This window comes from Podarcis erhardii (genome assembly GCF_964252035.2).
Source record: "Podarcis erhardii genome assembly, chromosome: 5".
In the NCBI taxonomy this organism is placed as follows: Eukaryota; Metazoa; Chordata; class Lepidosauria; order Squamata; family Lacertidae; genus Podarcis; species Podarcis erhardii.
This window is the reverse complement of record NC_138509.1, coordinates 16,863,479-16,880,859: the sequence shown is the minus strand read 5'-3', so window position 1 is coordinate 16,880,859 and position 17,381 is coordinate 16,863,479. Positions and strand designations below refer to the sequence as shown.

Sequence of the window (17,381 nt, the reverse complement as noted above, 5' to 3'; positions counted from 1 at the left end):
CCAGGCACCTCTTGGAAATTATCATAAGCAATTCAACCCTTTCGAAAACCAATGCAAATCACAAGAATTTGATATTTTGTTGTACAACCTAGGAGAGAAGTGGCTCCAAAGCAAACCATATTATCCTCAATTCACATAAAAGTAAAACAAATTCCTTCCAGTAGCACCTTAAAGACCAACTAAGTCAGTTCTTGGTATGAGCTTTCGTGTGCATGCACACTTCTTCAGATACACTCTCATAAAAGTAGTTAGCCAACAAGACAGCTGACTGAGATTTTATTATCCATGCAATAATTTTTACAGTGAACTCAAAATACCAATATAAGAAATTATCTGATGAGTTTAAAACATTAATATCTAAACAAAAGGACATGTTTTATAGGGTAAAAGTAGCGTTTTTCTTGCCAAAGAATAATTATGGACATATTAAACTGATTAAGTACCCATTTGGATTAAAATTCACAAGAGTTTTATTCATGTAAACAAAACATGCTCATCATACTAATGAGCTGAAATAAAACCCACTACTTGGCATACTTTTCTGCACCATATCCCAATTTACATTTCATTACTAGTAAAAACAAAGCTTGAACACATTCTGAAAACCTGTTTACCTTCAAGCTGCTATCAATTTATTGCTATTAATGCACATTTTAAAGTACTTTCCCTCCTACCTCATGTCTGTGTTAACACTCAAGCCTAAAATAAATTTCACTTACACTTTACCTTTGTACTCTACTAATAGCAACAGTCATGGTCAGCAAATCCATTCCACTACACTTAGTGCTTCTTGCATTAGAGCTCGGGTAATGAAAATAGAGTCGAGGTCTTTTTCTGGGACTTCGTGTTTTGTCAAATATAGAATTCTCCCATCACTGATATTTATGGTTTTATCTGAAAGTACTAAGCATCAAGAGTTTCCCTTGTGGCACCTAGACTCACCGCCATATATTTTCTTCATTTCTCCTGTAGCAGTTAGAACTCTGCTGTGACTCATCGCTAATACCAAAGACCAAAGTAAAAAAATAATAACAATATACATTGGTAACAGGTGTATATGGGAACAGGTAACCCCTACCTTTGCAGAAGGAGGGTATTTAGAAAAAGAAAGAGCTGTGCACATAGATGTCTTTGCTAAACTCTGGACTGGGGCCTTTGTGAATTCAGATGCATGCTACTGAGTAATATGATAAGTGTATTAAAAAAATTCCACTGATTATTGCTGTGGTTGTGAGCCCAACCCATGCCTCCTATGTCTTGCAGTTTTCCTTTGGACATGGAGTCCCTTGACAGTGGTATATAAAAAAAGTACCTCAATGCCAGCAAGTACTGCTATCTTGCTCAAATTTACAGAGGTAACCAATATTGTTGTTCTTTGGAATACGCAAGTCAGTATAGACAGGGAAGGGAATAATATATGTCTGAAGGGTTTGCCTTCGTGACAACAGCCAGAGCAGCCACTAATGACTGGGGAACCAGAGAGGGAGAGGGAGAGAGAGAATCTCCACATGTGTTAAATTGCAATTGTTGTGTTTCCACCTATGGAAGGATCCTTCCTAGACATTATTCAACACAGTAAAACATTACAGGTTGTAAGGTGAGACCTTGAAATTAATCTGAACAAATCTCATTTATCCACAACTTGTTTGTTAGGAAGACAAGCTTACCAAGTTGTCAACTGTCCCTCACTGCCCTCCACCCGCCCCTCCCCAGGAGTTAAGTGCAAAACAGCTTGTTTCAATTTGTAGTAAATACTGTTGGGTTAACGTGTTGGGAGTGTTTTGCAAAACAAAACATACTGCAGGTGTTCTTATAGAAAGGGCCATAAACAGATGACCTCTAAAACACACTCCCTGAACTTACCTTTTGTGTCCAACAAATGCACAGAGAAATATATTTTGTTTTAATTCCAGTACTTAAAAAGGGGTAGTGCTATATAACTTCTATTCTTCATAATGTTCATAAATGCCTGCATGTGTACATCCCCAGGTCCCACTTCCATTCCATATATATGAAAATGCAATTTACTGTACGTCAAATAAAAAATGCAGTTTTCAAATGCATGACAACAGGTGCTAGTTAAACGATCAGACACTATTTGTTACCTAGTCTCTTGCTCTCATTTGCAGCATGATAAATTGCATTTTAGGAGAGTACTGCGATCTAAGGGGTCTTGACATGTTTTTATTGATTTGCATAGGTTATATGCATGTATTCCTGTTTGTAGGCAAATAGCGCCAGGAGTAAATTCAAGTCACTGTGCTTCTTGTTTCAAGAAAATTGTAGTCATCACAGGGGAGCCAAGATGGAGTGAGGCTGGGTAAAAGAGACATATGCAGCCCACTGGAATCTTAGAACCTCTATTAAGATTTATAGGCTGTAGGATTCTTTTGGGCTTCAACATTATTCTTAGTAAACCCTTTCTGTCTTCAGTTGTTTATAAAAACTGGCAGCTTTAGCAAAGACAAAAGCTGATGGTATAGGTAGCACAATTTAACATAATAGTTTTTGCTTGTCCTCCAAGTACCCTGAGCGGATGCTGAAGAAGAAGAAAATCCCTGTAACATATGTATAGAGTCTGTCCTGATCTTTGCCAGGTACATATAATTTCTAGGGTGTTTAATATGTGGAACATTTGTGACTTTGAATGGTGTTCCACAGCTGGTGGTATTTCATAGTATGACACCTGGTTGAAAACATGTGATTCAGAGGATAGTATATGATTGCAAGAGTGTGCATTCCAGGTTTCTGGGTCTCTCTATATTACTGTGTGCAGTTCAAGTTGCCTGACGTGACCTTTAAAGCACCCAAAGGACAGGGGGCTGACCCCTTAGAATGCCATTCAGTAAGCAGGATTGTTCCCACGGGTTAAAAAGGGACAAATAATGTATCTCAACGGAAGCAAATTAAGAACGTAAGAGCAGCCCTGCTGGATCAGATCAAGGATCCATCTAGTCAGCACCCTATTTCTAAAAGGAGCGAGCCGGCAGTATGCCAGGCTATGAATGCTGCCTCCCCTTCCTTTGTTCCTTCCTTCCACCCACTTGCTGCTGCTGAAGTACCTTCAGCAGCCAGAAAAATGAGGTGGGAGAAAAGCCATTCGGAATGCTGTCAGTGGGTGGGGGCTGGCTGAAGAAGGCTCAGAAATCAATTGAGTTTGACTAAGAAGTAAAGGGACGCGGGTGGCGCTGTGGTGTAAACCACTGAGCCTAGGACTTGCTGAACAGAAGGTCGGCAGTTCGAATCCCTGTGACGGGGTGAGCTCCTGTTGCTCGGTCCCTGCTCCTGCCCACCTAGCAGTTCGAAAGCACGTCAAAGTGCAGGTAGATAAATAGGTAGCGCTCTGGCGGGAAGGTAAACGGCGTTTCTGTGTGCTGCTCTGGTTTCGCCAGAAGCGGCTTAGTCATGTTGGCCACATGACCCGGAAAAACTGTCTGCGGACAAACGTCGGCTCCCTTGGCCAGTAAAGCAAGATGAGCGCTGCAACCCCAGAGTTGTTCACAACTGGACTTAACTGTCAGGGGTCCTTTACCTTTTTAAGAAGTACCGTATTTTTCGCCTCATAGGACACACTTTCCTCCCTCCAAAAATGAAGGGGAAATGAGTGTGCGTCCTATGGGGCAAATGCAGGCTTTCACTGAAGCCTGGAGAACGAGAGGCATCGGTGCGCACTGACCCCTCTTGCTCTCCAGGCTTCAGGAAGCTATCCGCAAGCCTTGCAAGCCTGGTGGGAGTTCCCGCGGGCTCACAAGGTTTGCAGGCAGCAACCTGCAGCCCGAAGCACGGGGAGCCCTCTGGAGGGCTCCCTGTGCTTCGGGCGGGTGTCCGCAAGCCTTGCGCGCCCGGCAGGAGGTCCCGCCGAGCGTGCAAGGCTTGGGGTGGCAGCCTGCCGCCCAAAGCACGGGGCACCCTCCGGAGGGCACCCCGTGCTTCGGGCAGGTGTGTGCAAGGCTTGGGGCGGCAGCCGCGGCTGGGGGGGGGAATATTTTTTTTTTATTCATCCCCCCCCCAAAAAAGAGGTGCGTCCTATGGGCCGGTGCGCCCTATAGGACGAAAAATACGGTAAGCAGAGTTTCTGTTCCCCACTCCCTCTCGGATACAGAGAGCCAGTGTGGTGTAGTGGTTAAGAGCGGTAGTCTTGTAATCTGGGGAACCGGGTTCGAGTCTCCGCTCCTCCACATGCAGCTGCTGGGTGACCTTGGGCCAGTCACACTTCTCTGAAGTCTCTCAGCCCCACTCACCTCACAGAGTGTTTGTTGTGGGGGAGGAAGGGAAAGGAGAATGTTAGCCGCTTTGAGACTCCTTAGGGTAGTGATAAAGCGGGATATCAAATCCAAACTCTTCTTCTTCTTCTTCTACAGCTCCAGGGAGGTGCTCAGAAGCATTCACTTCCATTTTTACTTTGTCACAACTTGCTGGGACGTCTAGTGGTGGTTAATGTTAACTATGGTTTTCTGAGCCACCTTCAGTAGCGTAGCGTGGGGGGTGCAGGGGGGGCTGGCCGCACTGGGCGCAACATCTGGGGGTTAGGGTTAGGGGGCACAAATCTATGGGTTAGGGGGCGCAAATCCACGGGTTAGGGGCGCAGATTACTTGCCTTGCCCCGGGTTAGGGGGCGCAAATTACTTGCCTTGCCCTGGGTGCTGACAACCCACGCTACGCCGCTGGCCACCTTACCTTCATGAAAGGGACATGCTGGGGCGAAGATGCTTCACCCCACCACACCCCTGGTGGAGATCGCCAGAGCACCTTCCTGGAAGGTGCCCTGGTGATCGTCAAAGGGACACACCAGGACGAAGACACTTAGTCAATAAAAACCCATCTTATCCAGAAAATAACATATGCTAGGCATACCTTAAATTGCTGAGTGCCAACAACTCAAAAAAATAGGAAAGTTTGAAGAGAGTACAAACTGGTTAGAAAATCAATGCCAACATATATTGTGGCAGGGGTCAAGGAAAAGACTGCTGATTGGGAATCATAAAGTTGGAAGGGATCCTAAGAATCATCTAGTCCAGCCCCCTGTTCCTTATGGGGATTGAACCTGCGGTCTTGGTAATTTCAGCACCATGCTCTAACCAACTGAGTTATCCAGTTTTAGGACTGTGGCATCCTTCCTAAATACACATCCCACCTAAAGAGAAAACCAATGCTTTTGGAGGTTGCTTTTCTAAATGTCCAGCTATGTTTTCAGGCTTAAAATTCTAAAGGGATAAATGAACTTTGTGAATTGGAAATGCCAAACACACATTGCTTCTCAAGTATCAAGCCCATAGACGGAACTAGCTCTCTTGGGATTCTGTACTGAAGCTCCTCCCCTACTTGTATCATCTCAGAATATGATACTGAAAAAGATCACTTAGTTTATTTTCAGTATGAAAAATTAAATATGGCTGGCATATTTCCTAACAACACACCACTCTTCAGTAAGAGTTCAAAGCCACTGGGAATTTAACAAATGAAGTTCTAATTTATATTACAAAATAGGAAGATGAGCAAGTAAGAGTAAGTGGCAGTAGCACGTTATTGTTTTTCCCTTCCACATCTGCCTCTCCTTATTCTGTAGAGATACAATTATCACTCTTAAAATTATTGATTTGTTTCCCCATGCAAAATACATTGTTCAGGAAAGATTTTACTTCAGGGCTCAAGAAAAGCGAAGTAAGGCAAATGATTTACTCAAAGGAGCCTTTCCTCTAACAGTAATGAGATTGGTAGAAATGGACATAGGACTTAACTCTATTTTTTAATATAATCTATAGGTTTATTTCAACACAAGGTGTTTGGAGTTCATGGAGCGATGTTTTGAATTGATCTTGTGAGCACAAACCTGAAGACTGCTTGCATCTGATTCCAGTATGTATGTGTCCTTTTTGCAGATTCTCTATAAAAGCTTGTGAAAAGAATCAGCTCACACTTCTTTGTTCCTCCCAGTGTACCCAGTTACCTCATTGTGCACATTTCTTTATATTCCTATATCAGAAGTCATTATATCTGAGTTGCTATAGCTACTCCATTATTTATATATTCTGATGTACTAGCAGGATGACTAAAAACTTTGATTAACTGATTCAAAACTGGGGAATTCAAAGTCAGTGAGTGGCTACTTTATCTCTATTTTGTTCCACTACATAGTGTATGCACAAAAGTGGCAAAAGTACTGGCTATATTTATTATATTTCATTATTTTATTACTTTTATCATCTCACACTATGTTATGAATCCAAGGCAATAATGGCAAGTGTAAACTACAACTTGATTTAGTAAACTACTACTTAAAGCTTGAGTTTTCTGTGCTAAATCATAGTAAATATTAGAGCCCTATAACAAAACCTCTAGAACAATTCAATTTAATACCCTTTTAGAATCCAGTGTCAATGTAGAACCCGACATCAGTTCTGAGAATAGATAATGCATCGTAATTATTTAAGTTGTCTGTTGTTGCTTAGTTTTTGTACAGTACTTAGAGTTATTTTTAATATATTAAGCGGTAGAGAAATTAAATAATAGTCAATAATCCATAGTTCCCCACACAGATTCCCCATTTATTCAACATACCAAGTAGATCCGGTGCACATTCAATGGTAACCAGATCTGACGAAAGGCTTTCAAACTGCTATTCAACTAGGAGCAGGGCTTCTTCTATGGTGGCCTAAGAATTATGGAACTTTTCCCTTTATGAGGTCAGAATGGTAGCTTCTGTTTCCTCCTTATAGAGATGGTTGAAAACCATGGCATTCCACTGAGGTTTAGAAGGCTGAGACTTGGTTTTTCAGCTACTCACGTCATGACTTTTGTTGTCAGCTTTTATATGTTCATAGTTTTGATTCTAGTTTTTAAATAATGTATTTTACTTTTAAGACTCTTTACGTGAATTGCTTAAAGAGTATTCCTGCTGAAAGACAAGCTGTAAACACAAGAAGGTGGGGATGTGAGCCACCAAAGTATCTGATGCGATTGTGATGATCCACTACTACCACCACCCTGAGTAAAGTAGCCCATCTATCTGCATTTTGTGCCTTCCTCCCCCTTCGAAAACCGTATATTCAGCAGTCCTAGCACAGCGCATGCTCTTTGTTTGTGCTTATTAAATAAAAGAAAGGATCACCTTCAACTATATTAATGATGGACTGGTGGATGAAGGATGCCTGCGAAAATTCACAACATCTGTTTGCTCCACTCTCTCCCCAGCATGCTGCACCTATTTCTCATGCTTAATGATGCTCATCCACTCTGCAAGTTTTACGAACAAATGTGTGTTTAGCCACATTCATCATTCTGAATGAGTGTTCTTGATGAAGCAGCCACTGGCCTGTTTCGCTCTTTCTGCTACACTTTAACAAATGACAACTGCTCTACGTATTTTTCATTTTGTTAAAAAATAAAAAAAGGAAAGGCTAAGTGAAGGATAGGCCTAGCATTTTTTTTTTTAACTTCTGTGGTAACTTTAGTGGGGGAAACGGGGGGGGGGGGGAGAGACACACTTAACACTGCACACATTCAAAACCATGAATCTTCACACAGAAACATTAAACACTCCCTGATCTGGCAGTCACTGGGTGTTTGGGGCCTCTCTTCCCAAGGGGCATGCCACATCATCACCGACATACTGAGAACAACAGACCTCCCACACATATACCTGGTATACTCTGCCACCTATTTTGCTATGATGACAGGGTTAACGTAAGAAAGCAAACCAAACTAAAATACCATATCATCTCCTTTGCCTTAGACACTCTGTATTTCAAAACCTTAATGGAAATCTGACCTGTTAGCCAAAACAGATGCAACAGGGAAAGCAATTTTTATTTATTGACATCTACTCCATTCACAAACAAAAGAGTTTGGGTTGAATTTTTACATCAAAAGTAGCGCTGTGCTTATTTTTGGTTTTGACCACTGCCCAGTAATTTATGAGAAAATAAGTTGCATTCAAAAATTATCAAAGAGGAGAGAAAATTTTGGTAAAATCTCATGTTGCAGTGCAGGTTTTTGTGTGTACTTTCCTTACTTTTAGAGATGCCGGGGGGGGGGGGTTGTGAGCATCCTTCATTTCATTTCTTTAATCATTATCTCTGGTAGTCTGCACCTTGCAGCCTTCCCGGGTTCCCACACTTTCTGAAAATCCCATGATGTCCTCAGCTAGGTTTTTCTGGAAGAGTGGGAAGTGAGGAAGGTATCTACTGCTGGGCCTGGCAGCAGTTCAATGGAATTTTTTTAAGTGAAGTCTTTTTACTTTTAAAGAAATCAGTGTAATTCATTTAAAAAATTAAAAGGAAGGACTTTGCTTAAAAACAAATTTGGCAACTATGTTGATCTCAGCCTCAGGCACTCAGTAGCCAATTTCCCCTGCTTCAATTCAATAGCCATGTTCAAATATATAAAAGGATGTCACATAGAGGAGGGAGAAAGGTTGTTTTCTGCTGCTCCAGAGAAGCGGACACGGAGCAATGGTTCCAAACTACAAGAAAAAAGATTCCACCTAAACATTAGGAAGAACTTCCTGACAGTAAGAGCTGTTCGACAGTGGAATTTGCTGCCAAGGAGTGTGGTGGAGTCTCCTTCTTTGGAGGTCTTTAAGCAGAGGCTTGACAACCATATGTCAGGAGTGCTCTGATGGTGTTTCCTGCTTGGCAGGGGGTTGGACTCGATGGCCCTTGTGGTCTCTTCCAACTCTATGATTCTATGATTCTATGATTCAATTAAACCTTGGGGAAAGATACTGAGGTAACTTCTCCTATGGGATTTTTTTTTTTCAGATCAGGAAGCTGGGGAGGCTGCACAGTGCTGGAGAAATGACTAATGGAAAGAGAAAAACAAGCCCACCCATGGCCATCTTGCAGTGATAAGATAAACTCAACCCCACTTCTGCCAAAATTCTAAAGAAATCCTGAAACGTCCTGAGAAAATGGCAGAAAAATCAAACTCTCTCACAGGGGAAGCAAACTTTCAAGAAATAGCAGGAGGGGTTTTTGGCAGAGCACTAAAGGTCATATAGGTGAGGGAATTTTGACTCCTTCCCACTTCCCCCTATCTATCACTGCAGGCATATCTCCCAGCCGAGCTCCAAAACTGAGAGTGAGATTTGCTAGTTAGAGCAAAGAGCCAGAAGCAACCTGGACATGAGTCACCACCATCCCATGTGTTACACAGGAGTGAGACATAAGAACAGCCCTCCTAGACCAGAACAAACGTCCATTTAAGTCCAGCAGCCAGGTCTCACAGTATCTAACCACATGTCTATGGGAAGCCAACAAGCAGCACATGAGCACAATAGCAACCTCCCCCATTGTGATTCCCGGCAAATGGTGATCAGAGGCCTACTGCAATATTGGAGGCAGTACACAGCCAGTGTGGCTAATAACCACTAATAATCTCATTGTCCATTAATGTATCCAATTTCCTTAAGAGTTAGTCTTAAGATGAAATGTGAGCAGAAGTAGCAGACATTTGGAGGAGTCTGTAGTAATGTGGACACTTCAGAACACCTGGCTGTTATGTAAAATAACTAAGCAAGTATTAGAAATCACCCCAGAAAACATCTTCCAAGACAATAATGCCCATTTACACCACAAAGAACTCACAACCTGCCTACTTTCAGCAGCCAGAAACATCATAACCAGACACTGGAGAGACCTGTCAGGAGTAAGCATGGACCAATGGTACCAAATAGTATGGGAAACAGCCCTACTAGAACAATTAACCAATAAACTGAAACTGACACAGGGACAAACAGAAGACAATGCCTTCACCCTGGTATGGCTCCCCTGATCCAAAACACCCACCCACCCCACTCACACACAAAAACAAAGACCACCACAGCCAATCACAAACAAACAGCCACACCCTAGGCCGACCCCAACCTCTCTCACCACCAAAGAAACACAGGTGAATAGCAGAGAACCTGCACAAGCGACGCTGACACAAACCCCCAAACATATTAAGTAAAATAGAAACATCACCACCCGACCCCCCCATCTCCTCCCCCACCTCTTTCCCCCTTTTCTTCCTAATGTCTCACCAAATGAAACTGATTTGTAAAAATGTTACATGGTAAAAATACGAGAGAGACACATTACACATACTTTTGTAAATCAAGAAAATCTTTAATAAAAATACATTTATTAAAAAGAACACCTGGCTATTATTTGTTTTCATTAGACATAATGAAGAATTGACTCTGTTGTGGAGGGTTTCATGGATAAGCTCTTGTGGGACAAAAACTGAAAGGCACAAGAGCAAATGCCTCTTTACAGCTTAGGAGCCAAAGGATCGTATTGTAAAGAACACCTAAATCCCCATTTCAGCAAGAAGCTGCCCAAAGACAAAGGAACATGCCCATAAAGGTCCTTCCAGGCAGCAATGAACACTTTTTTTTAAAAAAAGAGCATGCCTACATGAATGAACTAACAGCAGTGTACCCACTGAGGTCAGTTTGAGGATTGTGCAACAACCATTTTAGACAAAAGGCATAACCTTCTGTACCTTGGTTGCCCCCCTTTTCTGTGACAAAGCCATTTAAGCTAACCAGGCAACTCCAAAATTTCCCCCGGTCTTAAAGGTAGCATATAGTATATCTTTTAGCATCTTTCTATTGGGTCTCCATAAGCCTGAATAAAATCTAAACTGAAAGGTGAGGTTCAAGTAGGCTGGCTTTCTTTGGCTTGCCTTGATAACATTTGCTATTTTGCTACACAGACACCCTGTTGCCTATCAGGCACTGTCCAGTTTTTCTTCTTGACCTGCTCAGTAGCCTCCACAAGTATCCCTGGGTTACATAACCTACCCTGTCATAATGCACCTCAGGGTGTGGAACCTGTGGCCTTCCAGCTGTTGCTGAACTACAATCATCAGCCCCAGACAGCATGGTCAGCCAATGGTCAGAGGTGATGGGAGCTACACTCCAGCAGCACTGAAAGAGACACAGATTCTTCAGCCCTCATCTACTCTCCCACTCTCCATTCCTTTGAGTCTCAGCAGACTTAACAACTGCAAACTCAGGCCAAACATCTACCTTCTGGAGCCTACCAGGTGCTTAACAAGCCCAACTCCACTTTTGCAATCCTAGGCAGGCAGATAAACACAAGAGGTCAATTGAGTCCCTGCTGAGCCAAGTTTCCCTTAGCATAAAGTAACATCTAATGTGAGCATAATTTGATGTCTTATGACAACTTACTGGCATAGCAAGTTTGAGGACTTAGGCTGTAGGAAAAGCTTTTGGTTCAGAATGGTAAAACAGCTGGAGGAACAAAGATGAACATATTTCAGACCTCAAATGAAGCCTCAGCATGATAGAACAAATTCAATCGAGTTTCCAATTGGCAAACTGTTTCCAACAAATGCTGTTTCTTGGGTAAGATGGATAACTTACATTTTGGAACATATGCAGAGAATTACCCAAAACAGATGTAAATGTGCTCGAACTCAAGGCTTCTTTGGCACAAACAATACATAGAAAAGTGGAGCATTTCATTCCACTTAAAGTGCTGTGCACTGAGGAGGGCTCAGATTTGGGATGGAACTTCTGCCAGCTGAAATGATTTTATCAGTGCAGAACAGCAAGGAACTTCTCTGAAAGAACTAGGTTTTCTTTTAAAAGGTACAATGAAATCCATAAGAAATGGAGACATGACATTTTACTATAAATAAATTCAGGCTTCTCAGATGCATAAGTAGTTAAGGAATTGATTCTTATACTTAACAGAAAATTGTCCATGACAAATTTATAAGCCACATACAAATTGCTACTTTTTCCAAACGTCAGCAATGAACAATGCAACAGGGCTGATAAACACAGCCTATATCCTTGATAAAAAGGGAATTTGTAATTATAGCAAAATATTCAAATTACCAATAAAAAGTTAATAGTAGTAAAAATTCAAATTACCACTTTCTTAAAGAACGCCAGTGATCCTCATATTTCAGAACTTAGGGCCCACAGAGGAATTTTCTAAGAAAATTAATTTACATTTTTTCAGCTGAAAATGCATTTTGTCTTCAGTAAAACAGATTTGTATCTCAAAGTGGAAGAAAGGATTTATGCAAAAAAGAACTCATGGGATCATTACAGAAACACAAAATGTAATTTTCTGCTAGAATTGTGAATTGCATTTACAAGAATTGTTTTTCAAATATGGCCCCAAATCACATAAAACACATATTGGAAGGGGGATTAGTACGTTTCAAGAGCAGCCTTCTTATAAAGTATTAGGTGTTTTTTATGCAACGTAAGTATCTTGTTTAAATACTTTTTTGTTGTTAATTTTTAAATCACACTAATACACAAATATCAAAACTTACTTATAGTGTTAAGAAAGTATGTTGTGTTGAATATCTATTCTGGTTATGTTTTTCCTGGGATATCTACACATTTACATTTATGCTCCAGCTCACTTTTAGTTTCCACTTTTGCCATATGTTTCTTCCTACTTATGGCATATGCAGGAGCAGCCCAATACATTTTGGTGTCTAAGGTAGCAGCCCCCTCTCAACTGATTAACATGGGACACAGTCACCCAACTGGTTCTCTTCTGCAAGCTTCAGAGAAATAAATGGAAGTTGGAAAGACTACTATACTGAATCTTTGTGGCTCCTAGTAATTCCATCAGGACTTGTTTAGGGGAAGATGATCAGTATTCTTTTTTGTATCATGACATCAAGGGTATGAAGTACTTTACAAAAAAAGCATAAGCAAATAAGACAGGTCCCTGACCCAAATGAGTACCAGAAGAGGAAAGGGATAATGGGATTAATGTGAGCAAATTGGGGAGCAATCTCTATATAATCATGCTGGCTATGTACAAATTACCATCTTAAAACAGAAAATACAATGTGTAAAATACAGGTTGTGATCTAAAGAATTACTTTAGGCTTGCCCAAAGGTTTCAGCACACAAGTGGGATTTTTGAATGTTTAAATTTGAATCATGGCAAAATACAAACTGCTTTTGAAAGTCCCAGCAGCTTCAACAACTTGCCATGTGGTATTGGAAGGGAGACACATGGAGAGGTGAGCAGCTGCTGTCTGAGGAATGTTGGCTCAAATCCCATTTATGGAAGAGGACTGATTAGGATGCAAACAACTGCACAACCACTGTCCTGAATTCTCCTTCCTGTTCACAACAGACCAGATAAAATTTTATATTCCGCGCCCTTCCACCCAATGTAAGAAGCCTTCAAAACAACTTACAACTCAAAATAAAAACAGTTTAAAATAATAAAGCAATAAAGCAAAATTACTCAGCTGCTATCAGCAAAACACACACCAGCTAATTTAAAAACATTGTTTTTACCTGATGCTGGAAAAGCAGGCAGAGGGGAGTTCTAGTGGAGCTTCTCAAGTCCACAATCTGGGTTGGCACTTCCACCAAGAAGGTCCACCCCATGTTTTCACCTGCTGCTGCTGGTGTTGTTGCTGTAAAAAAGGGGTGCAGGCTGATAGTGCACAACCTGAAGTAATATAAATGCGTCCCCAGTCATCTGGCAATCCAGTGAAATGCCAGGTGAATGAGTTCCTCAAGGTGGGTGGAACCCCAATTAGAGCAGGCTGAGCCACCAGGATTTCTCTTTGGTTTAGATTAAACTTCAGATTCTATATTTTGTTAATATTAGACACTGACTCAGGTCCTCAACAGCATCTCACAGAATTAGATCAAGAGAAGAGATAAAGGTGGGCATCATTCTGCACACTTGATGACACTGCATTCCCAGTCTCCCAGTGGGTTTGTGTAGTTGTTGAACTGCGTAATTTTTCTGCTTCCTCCCTCTCTCCATCCTATGGAGCCCTTGTGCCCACAATCAAGAGCCCCTTTAGTCTACTCCTGTTTCCTTCCCCTTTTCCTCTTCAACTGTAGCTCATATCTGTTTCTGTGTTATAAGGGGAGGACATCAGTACCTTTGTGACACCAGCAGCCTTGGCAACAATCCCCATTGTTAGCTCAGGCTTCTGTTTCTTTCCTTAGGTGTATTGGTTGCTACCCACATTCAGGTCTGGGCTGAAGGCTGGGGGTGGGTACTGTGAAAGATGGCCCTATGTGACTTTCATAAGTGGAGTAGGCATGGTTTGAACATGTCTCAGAATGCAGTGGAGGCATTTGTTCTTAGAGCAAAAAATGTATATTCAAACCACTTCTACAATACTTAGAATGTCTAGCTTCCCTTCCAGGATTACCCACATGAACAAAGTCCACACATAGAAAAGATCAGTGGGACACATTGCTGCCCTTGCCCTTAAGGTTGCACTGCTTCATTTGACTAACACGAGTATTAGGCATGGGATGTCTGAGCTGGGGAAGCCTGCAAAGCTGGCTCCCTCAGCTTAGACGTTCTTGCCAAACCCATGGACATCTGTGAAGGAAACTGTGTCATCTTAGAAACAGCCCCATTGTCCCAGGGCTCCCTTTCCATGTATGGGACTCCCTTCATCCATGAAGGGGGCTTTTGTCTTCAGCCTAAAGGAGGAAATTATTTCAACACTCATCCTCTGGCTAAAAAAGAAATGAGTGCAGTGAGTGTATGCGTAAACTTCTTCCATCACACTTGGAAATGCCTGTCTTCAAGCAAAAGCTAGTGCTTTTCCTGAAAGCTGGGGAAACTCCTCACGGAGTTTTTTTTTAGGGTAAGGAGGATTTGTAGAGGCTGTCTCTCAGGTAAAATGTTGCAGGCTCCCCAAACACAGTCCAGTGCCTCTGCCTTCCTAAGTGTCCAGATGATGCCATTTGATGAAACAGTTCAAAAGAATGATGCGGTAGACAAAGCTTTAGGCGCATCTGCAGTTAGTGGGATATTATTACAGAGATGCCTTAACTAATAAACAGGTGTTGCAGATTGGCTAGTAAAATCTGCCTGACTTCAGAATATTTAAACAAGCCTGCTTAAATCAAGAGCCCCTTTAGTCCAGTAGTTAGAAGTAAGATGCATCTAGGAAACTCCAAAGCAGAGATTGAAAACAACAGTGCCCACCTCTCCAATGCTGGACCCAAGTCCCAGGCATTTAGCAGTCCACTGCCTCTGAATAGAGAGATTCATCCATGAATTTGTTTTATCCCTTTTATATATTTTTTTAAATAATATTTATTAGATTTTCAAATAATACAAAAAGTAAAAAGTAATAAATAATAATAATGATAATGATAATAATAATAAAAGGTTCAACCTTTACAGTCCATATTTTCAGTAACTTTTTTCCAGAACTTCCCCTCGCCTCCCCCTCTTGTATTCCATGTCCAAGTATTTGTTCAACAAGTTCTTATCCCTAAGTTTTTAACCTTTTGTTTTATCCCTTTTAAAGACCATCTGGGTGAGTGGCCATCTCCATATCTTTTGGCAGCAAACTCCCTAAGTTAATTGTGCGCTGTGGGGGGAAAGTAGTTTAGTTCCCATGGAACAATGCTTTAATTCATTCTCACAACGAGCCTCCTAGAGAATATCTGCTTCCTCCTCCCCTAGGAAAGGTAACAACTTGATTTTGGTTTCTAATGCTCCTGCAAAAGTTAAAGAGACTGCTAGAACACTACAGTGGTACCTTGGTTCTCCAACGCCTTGGTACTCAAACGCTGAAAACCCAGAAGTAAGTGTTCCGGTTTTCAAATGTTTTTTGGAGGCCAAACGTCTGATGCAGCTGTTGGCTATTGTTTCCAGGGCACCTGCACTAATCAGAAGCTGCACCTTGGTTTTTGAAAATTCCAGAAGTCAAATGGACTTCTGGAACGGATTAAGTTTGGTGCTTTTGTTTTTGCTATTTATTTTACATTTTTGTTTTTGAGGCTTTTTCGGTTAATTTGTTTTTGTGACTCTGTAGAACCCAGTTCAGCTACTGATTGATTGATTGTGTGACTGTGGAAATGGATAAAAGCCCCCCTATCCAAACAATGACTACCATCAGTGCAGGTATAAAAAAATAATAATTTTAATTTTAATCATCTATAATACTGTCTTATTTATTTTATAGTACAGTACATTGATTATTGCTTTCATTTTATGGATCAATGGTCCCGTTAGATAGTAAAATTCATGTTAAATTGCTGTTTTAGGGGTTGTTTGTAAAAGTCTGGAACAGATTAATCCGTTTTGCATTACTTTCTATGGGTAAGCATGCCTTGGTTTTAGAACGTTTTGGTTGTGGAATGAACTTCCGGAACGGATTAAGTTTGAGGAACAAGGTACCACTGTACATAAATCAATTCTTTACACATAAATTCCCATGGTCTTGCCACCTGTTAACAAGAAGGACATGTAACATTTGCTGGAGTCAATGTAATTAAAACTAGAGTTGATTAAATGGCATTAGTTTTCTGTTCCCACAGATAATTGCAGATGCTACTTAATAATAGAAAGGCAGTTCTACTACTATCAAGGATCCTGCAGATATTATAATAACATGTGCTCCCCAATCCCCAATCCCTAAATATAATTCTCATTTCTTACTTTAAGAACAGATTTAGACATTGCAGGATAATGACAGAAATATTTTACTGTTCATCCTAAACTATATCCCCAATGAGTAGCTTAAAATATGAGGAATATTTTATGTAACCCATAAAAATGGGGAAAATCTAAATTATCCAAGTGATAGAAAGTCACTAAACTACACCATAAACTATGCTAACTACAAGAGGTCTGCACCTATGTCCATCTGTTTTAGGATGGTTTTATTATTTCTAACAGCACAAGAAAGTGTATTTTGAGCTAAAGCAGTTGAACTTCATTGTTACCAAGGGGAAAGTATAGGAGTTCATTTCTTCAGGTAAAGACTCTCCTCCCTGCAAGAGAGGGGAGTGGTTGTGGCCGGGAGCCGGACTCCGCCTCAAGCAGGGGGCGTTTGCCCCCTGCCTCCCACTCACCTGGCTGGCGCCCACGCCCTCGGCCAGGCACCCAACCAGGTGCCTTCAAGGGGGCGTGTACAGCAGCCTGAATTGCTGCGGCGCAGCCTCCAGCCCTCACTTTTTGTCATCCCGTCGCGATTCACCCACCCTCCACTCCCTTAGAGCAGGGTTTCCAGTTTTCTTTTGGCCTTGCTATGGACCTTAGGTTGGTCGCCCTGGTTGTCCGGGGGGCCTGGTAGGAATTTTTCCATTTGGCATTTGGCTTTTTGGTTTTTTCGCCTACCTCGTAGCAATCGTCACAACTTTTGTGGTATTGGTGGGTAGGTTAGGCATTGGAATAATGTGTTGTGGTGTCGAAGGGCTAGGTGTGGCCATCGCCTACGCCTTCAGTTTTTGGGTATTCCGTTAAAGGAATCCGGCGGTCGTGTATTCTGTCCGATGCCTGCTTGGCGGGAGGCCATGGCACGACCCTCGGTGACTTCAGGGGAGAGCTTATAGTTGGATTAGCATCAACAGGCTCCACCTACTGGTGAATAAACCCCCTTTGTTTTTTAGACTC

At 41.7% G+C, this 17,381-nt stretch overlaps 1 protein-coding gene and 1 long non-coding RNA gene across 2 annotated transcripts in view; one reads left to right on the top strand and one right to left on the bottom strand.

Moving 5' to 3' along the window:
* LRMDA (leucine rich melanocyte differentiation associated) overlaps positions 1–17,381 on the bottom strand; it is a 734,468-nt gene that overhangs the window by 461,640 nt on the left and 255,447 nt on the right.
* On the top strand, positions 10,030–12,570 carry LOC309343188. The gene is made up of 2 exons (XR_014157166.1): positions 10,030–11,031; positions 12,445–12,570. It is a non-coding gene; the product is annotated as an uncharacterized lncRNA (long non-coding RNA).